We start from the raw sequence: 6,000 nt of genomic DNA, 5'->3' as shown, positions 1-6,000 counted from the left end.
CTCTATGCCACTGGCTGGTGAACGTCCTTTGGAAAAGACCCCTCTGGACAGCGAAGGGATTCTCCCAATCCCCCTTCCTACCTCCACTGCCAACAAAATTCTGGGCAGTTGTTACACGCCGAGCTTCGGACGCAGGCTGGAATGGCTGAGGGCTACTTAGAACTCTGCCACGGAGAAGGTGTAGAAGGGGATAGTTGTCGGGGTATATAGCGCACCAACTTTTAGTCCCCAGTACCTCCATGTCACGTTCCCAGTACCTCCGTATTCCGTCCCCAGTATCCACCGCCTGGGAATGTCTTGGGCTAACCATAGAGCCCTGGTCTAGAGGAGTGAGAGAGTTCGGGCGTATTCTTCGAAGGTTCAGTTTAATTACCTACCTGAGTGGCGGGGTGGGAAGGGAGGAGAGGGGGGAGTTCTGGCCCGAGCTTCTCGCTCGAAGCGGGAGCATCTTGACTCCTCCAGTGTTCCGTGACATCGTTTAGCCGAGCCCTCACAAACAGAACATTCTGGTTTTCTCCTACTTAAAAAAAGATTGAATTTGTGGCTGCTTGGAGGTAGGGGATTGAGACGGGTGTGTGTGTGTGTGGGGGGGTACCCTACAGGCAGACCTAGAAACAAGAGTAAAGACTGCTGCATTGACCAGCATTTCTTGAAAGGACACATTTGTTTAGGCACCACAGGTTCTTCCCACCCGGCCAATTCCAGACCAAAGAGTCTGTAAGGCTTTAGACTTAAGAGCCCAGATCCCCGGCAGGGTGAGTCTGCTCGCATACTTAGATGGGTCACTGAACGAATGCGGTATTGGGGAAGAAATGTAGGCCACTTCATCACTTTTTCTTGAGCCTTGAGTGGCTGACTGTCAGGTCGACCTCCGCTCCTAGGGGACCCCGTCGTTATTTTTCTCGTTTTGGGGAAAGTAACGAGACTAAGAGGTTTTGTGGGAGCCTTGGGTCCCAGAAAAGAATGCCAGAGGAGTTGCACAGGCAAACCTTGAAGATGGCGCAGGGTCTGTGGCCAGGCCACTAACCACCCGTACTCCTCCTCATGTAGTTCAGTCAGGAACTCCTAACCAAACTGGCGCGTCCCAGCCCCGGGAGCAACTGGGCAGCGGCTTCCCGAAGCCTAAGAGTCGGAGGGAGCTGGTGAATAGGGGTAGCAGCAGCTCTGACTGGGCGGCGGAGGGCCTAGGAGAGACAAAGCTAGGCGGAAGCAAAGCAAGAAAGCAAAAGGAGAGAACGAGAAACCGGAGGAAACTGTTAGGAAGGAAAGTAAAGATCGAAGAGAGAGAGAAAAGTGGCAGAGCACTGAAAAAAGAAAGAGAAAAAATGACCAAGGAAAAGAAGGACAAACCAAGAGAGAGGAAAATAATTGAGTACAGAAGAAGGAAAAGAGACGTGAAACGCAGAAAAGATGAACCGAGCAACCAAGATCAGAGCAAGGCCAGAGCCTATTAAGGCACAGAGAAGAGGCAGAGGCCACCTTCTCTCACAGTCCCCTGGCCATGATGAGCTAGGGTACCTTCCTTTGACTGGGCCCACCACTCCCCAGCCGAAGTGGCCTTTGACCCTCCCAGTGTTCAGGAAACCCAGGTGACCTAATCTAGCTCCACTTCCTTGGGGAATTCTGCCTTTTTTGATTCCCAGAACCCTGCCTCTTCGTATCCTCTCACATCGAAGCTGAGGGAGGTTAGGTTCGATTAGCCCTCTCTTCCCAATTCCATTGGAAAGCCTATTCTGTTCCCCGCCTGCGTCTTGTCCAAAGACAGGCCATAGAGACTCTGAGGTTCCTGGCCAAGAACCGGCGGCCTTCGGCTTTCAGGGAATTTAAGGCAGAGAATTGAGGCGTACATTTAGCGCCATTTGTCTGGAGGGTCTCGAGTTGCTTGTCCATCAGCTTCTTCCTGAGATTCGTCCTTAGCCCTCAGGATCCTGGATCCTGGAGCCACAGGGCATTAGGTGCGGCAGCCTAGGATTGCCCAAAGCTTTGAGTCCCAGTCACTGAAGCGCTATCGCCAGAGCTTGCTGTCGGTCTGTCAGCCCTGCTTCCCTCAGTTTAAGGGGGTCCTGGGACTGCAACAGAGGCGAGTCCTGCTCACCCTTCGTATTCAGTGACTTACCTTAAGTAAGTAAGAAAACTTAACCTGAATCAGCTCACCCGGAAAGAGTTCTCCGACGGTAGGTAGCACTTTAGTAGTCCGAGATAACGGAGTTCTCTCAGTTAAATGCTTATGTTGGCTAACTTAAAGGAGAAGAAGAAAACCCGGGCTAGCTTTCTGGAGGGTGTAGGTTTGGGGCCCTGGGCAAAGAAGACGTCCATTTTCGCCTACTGTATAGGACAAAACACTGGACTGAAAGTCAGGAGTCAAGAAAAAGGGTTCGACTCCTACCTTTTACCCTTAGTAGAGGTATGACGTTGGGCAAGCCCTTTTCAGTCTCTGAGTGTTTGTTTTCAACTGTAAAATCGGGATAACGTTTGCCGAACTTTCTTTCCCGAGTTTGTGACGAAAGCTCTTCGGTAGCCTTAAAGCGCAATAAGGATGTGTTATCATTCCCTACCCACAGAACTGCTTTGAGGGACCAGCAACCGCCGCAGAACTGCTTTTGTAACTCGGGTAGGGGGGTAGTGCTGCAAGTGGAGGCCCAAAGATTGGGCCTGAGCCGGGTCGGAGCTTGCCTAGCCAACTCTCTCAACTCTACTTTCCTGGAGGAGCTTCTGGATACTGGCTCCTGTCCCTCCCTCTGTCCGCCGCCAAGGACACTAAGGAAACGCAGGTTCAAAGATCACGCAACTCTCTCACAACCTTGATGTGTTCTCAATCGTGTGCTGAGACACCGCGACGGTGTGCGCTCCCCGAGTGCCTGCTTGGGGGTGAAAGGGTTTGAGGGAGTGTGTGTGAGCGAGATGGTGAGAGACGCGGCAAGAAATAATGTGGGTGAAAGACCGTCTGAGTGTGACCCCGGAGACTGAGAAGTTGAATGTGAAAGTGTGGGCGTAAAGTTTCAGGTGAGTCCCTGAGAGATTGTGAGAGCCTAGGTGAAGGAGAGATCACTAATGAGCGACTCCATGCCTCGGAGACTGTGAGATAAAGAGTGGGCGAGAACTATGTCTAAGTGGAGGAGAAGCGGGGTGGGGGTAGGGGAGAGACTGTGAAATTAAATGTGACATGAGGGAGCATGAGGCTCCCAAGATGTGGGCAAGACATTCTATGGGTGACAGAGATTGTGGGATAAGGAACCCAGAGCGATGTGAGACAGTTAAACAATATGAAAAGAGCGGTTGTAAAGTCGAGTGTGTGTGTGTGCGTGTGCGTATGTGTTCAGGAGACTGTGAAACTGAGACTATAGGTGAGAGATCCTAGGTAAGAGACTGTGGACCTGAATGTGACAAACTGTAACAGTGAATGTGTGAAAATCTACTTGAAAGATTGACCGAGCGAGGCTATGGGTTTGCATGGATTTATTAGTGATAGGGATACTGCAAGATATTCCATGAGAACAGACAAGAAAGTAGTGAAGAAAGAAGATGTGTGTATGTAAAAGAAATGGGTGGGTGAGGGAGATCTTTTACATCTGTGTGGGGGAAGAGACTTTGAAAAAGCCGGTATCTATGATTTGGTAGGTATGTGAGTGGAACTGAGAAACTATTTGTGCTTGGTGGGAAATGGTGTGTGTGTGTGTGTGTGTGTGTGTGTGTGTGTGTGTGTATTGATGATGATGATGATGCTGTGTGAGAATACATTGTAGAAAGACTATGTGGGTGGGAATCTTCATGAGAACCTTTGTGGGTTCTGTAGGGGACTGAAATTGTGTGTGTGCAAAAGGGGGGGGGGGGTGTAAGAATATCCAGTTAACTCCTCTCACTCCTAACTCCTAGAGCCCCTTCTCCCTTGGCAGCCACCCCTGACCAGCAGGTGGAGACAAGAGCCACAAAATGGGTGTTCAAGGACCAGAAGGTATGGTCACTGGATTCCACCTCCAGGAAGGAAGACATCCTTACAGCTTAGTCTGTCTGTCTCTCTGCCTCAGCCTCCTACTCTGTCTCCTGTAGGGCAAAGAGAAGCATGAATTGGTCAGTCTAGGCTTTTTAGAGAGCCACTGTAGTGTAGTGTATAAAATGCTGGACTTTGAGTCAGGAAGACCTAGCTTTGAATCCTGTTTCTGACACTAACTCTGTGCCTATGAATAGGTCAAATAACTTCTCTGAGCCTTGTCATGAAAACACCCATGGCACTGACTTCACAAGGTTGTGAAGATCAAATGAGATAATGTATATTAAAGTTCTTTGTAAATCTTAAAGCGTAAATGTTTGTTATTATATTAGTGAAATCTTAAAGTTGATGGGTTAGAGAGCTAATTGGTCCTTAGAGTCCAACTCTTTCATTTTACAAATAGGGAAATTGAGGCCCAGAGGGGGAATGACTTGCCCACAGTTACGGCTAGTTAGTGGTGTAGCTGGGACTAGAACACATCCTCTCTGCCTCACAGTCCAATGCCTTCTCTATAAAACCACACTGTCTCAGACATATGTATTTTGTGACAGAGATCATGATGGGAATAAGGAATGGGTGGTGGGATGAGATCCAGGCTATAAGATACCATCTGATAGGAGAGTTTAGAATGGAGAATTTTTTTTCCACACAGGGAATCAACTGGACACAATTGTTTTAGTTCTATGGTTTGTTCCTCACCCCATTCATAAGCCCCTTCCACCCCACCCCTCCCAGAGATGCTGATGACCAGCATTGTCTTGAGAGACTCTTGGCTGCCATAGCATTGAAATATATTGATTCCACTTCTAAAGTCATAGAACGCTAGAATAATCAATCTGGAATGAACCTTTGAGAGCATCTAGTTCAACCCTCTGAAGCCCAGAGAAAGAAGGAGACTTACCCAAGGTCATAAATCCAGTAAGTGATGGAGCTAGAAATCTTATGTTAGGGAATCAGATGCAGAACTGGAAAAGACCTTAGAAGTCACTGATAAGGAAGCTGAGACTCAGAGAAGGGAACTTATTTGTCCTAATGATAATAATGATCATAAGAATTATTATTATAGCTAACATTTGTGTAGTGCTTTAAGGTTCGCAAGGCAATTTATGCATGTTTTCTCACCTGATACTCACAAAGAGCCCTGAGAGATAGGTGCTAGATTATCCCCATTTCATAGGTAAGGAAACTGAGACTGAGAGAAACCAAGAGACTTGTTCAGGATCATAATGTCTAAGGCAGTATTTGAACTTAAATCTTCCTGATCCCAAGTCCAACAATATACCTGTTTCTCCACCAAGCTGCACAATGTATTCTCCTTTGTCCTCCTCATCTCTTGGAATCTCTTGTTTTCTCCAGGACTTAGCTGGAATGCCACCTACTCCAAAAAGGCCTTTTCTGATTTCCTCTAGTTGTTCATACTGCCCCCAAATTATTTTACATTTACTTTGCATAAACTTTGCATTTACATGTACATGTTGTAAAACACCCCCCATCCCCATAGAATGAAATCTCCCTGAGAGGAGGGCCGTATTGTTTTTTCCATTATGTCTCCAGTACCTAGAATAGTTTCTTGATTATACTAGGTGCTTACTAAATGCTTGCTGAATTGAATTAGCACTCAGCCATAGGGAGGACACAGATACACCAGGATCCTGAGGGAAGTTATAGATTTCTACTGTGTACTATCCTTATGACAAAGTGTCTGAGAGAATGCACCTATAAGCTCTCAGATTCAGCTTTCCTGTCTAGAGACAGCCTCCAGAAGCACACTCTGGCTACATCATTTAGAAACCTAAAGGAATAGTTTTGGAGGATCTCCTGACTCTTGACAAACCTCCTTCCATATGGATGTAACACCTACTCTGTCCCCTACCCCGCCACCCTGCCCAGCCTCTGGCTCCCCAAACTTTTCAAGTCCACAGAAACAGGTCTTTCCAAGCCAGGACTAGCAGCTTGAAGACAAAGATAATTGCGGGCTCTGGTGAAAATCACTTTATCCTTCGGACTGCTGC

This window comes from Notamacropus eugenii, chromosome 1 (genome assembly GCF_028372415.1).
Source record: "Notamacropus eugenii isolate mMacEug1 chromosome 1, mMacEug1.pri_v2, whole genome shotgun sequence".
Taxonomy (NCBI): domain Eukaryota; kingdom Metazoa; phylum Chordata; class Mammalia; order Diprotodontia; family Macropodidae; genus Notamacropus; species Notamacropus eugenii.
This window is presented reverse-complemented; position numbering follows the sequence as displayed.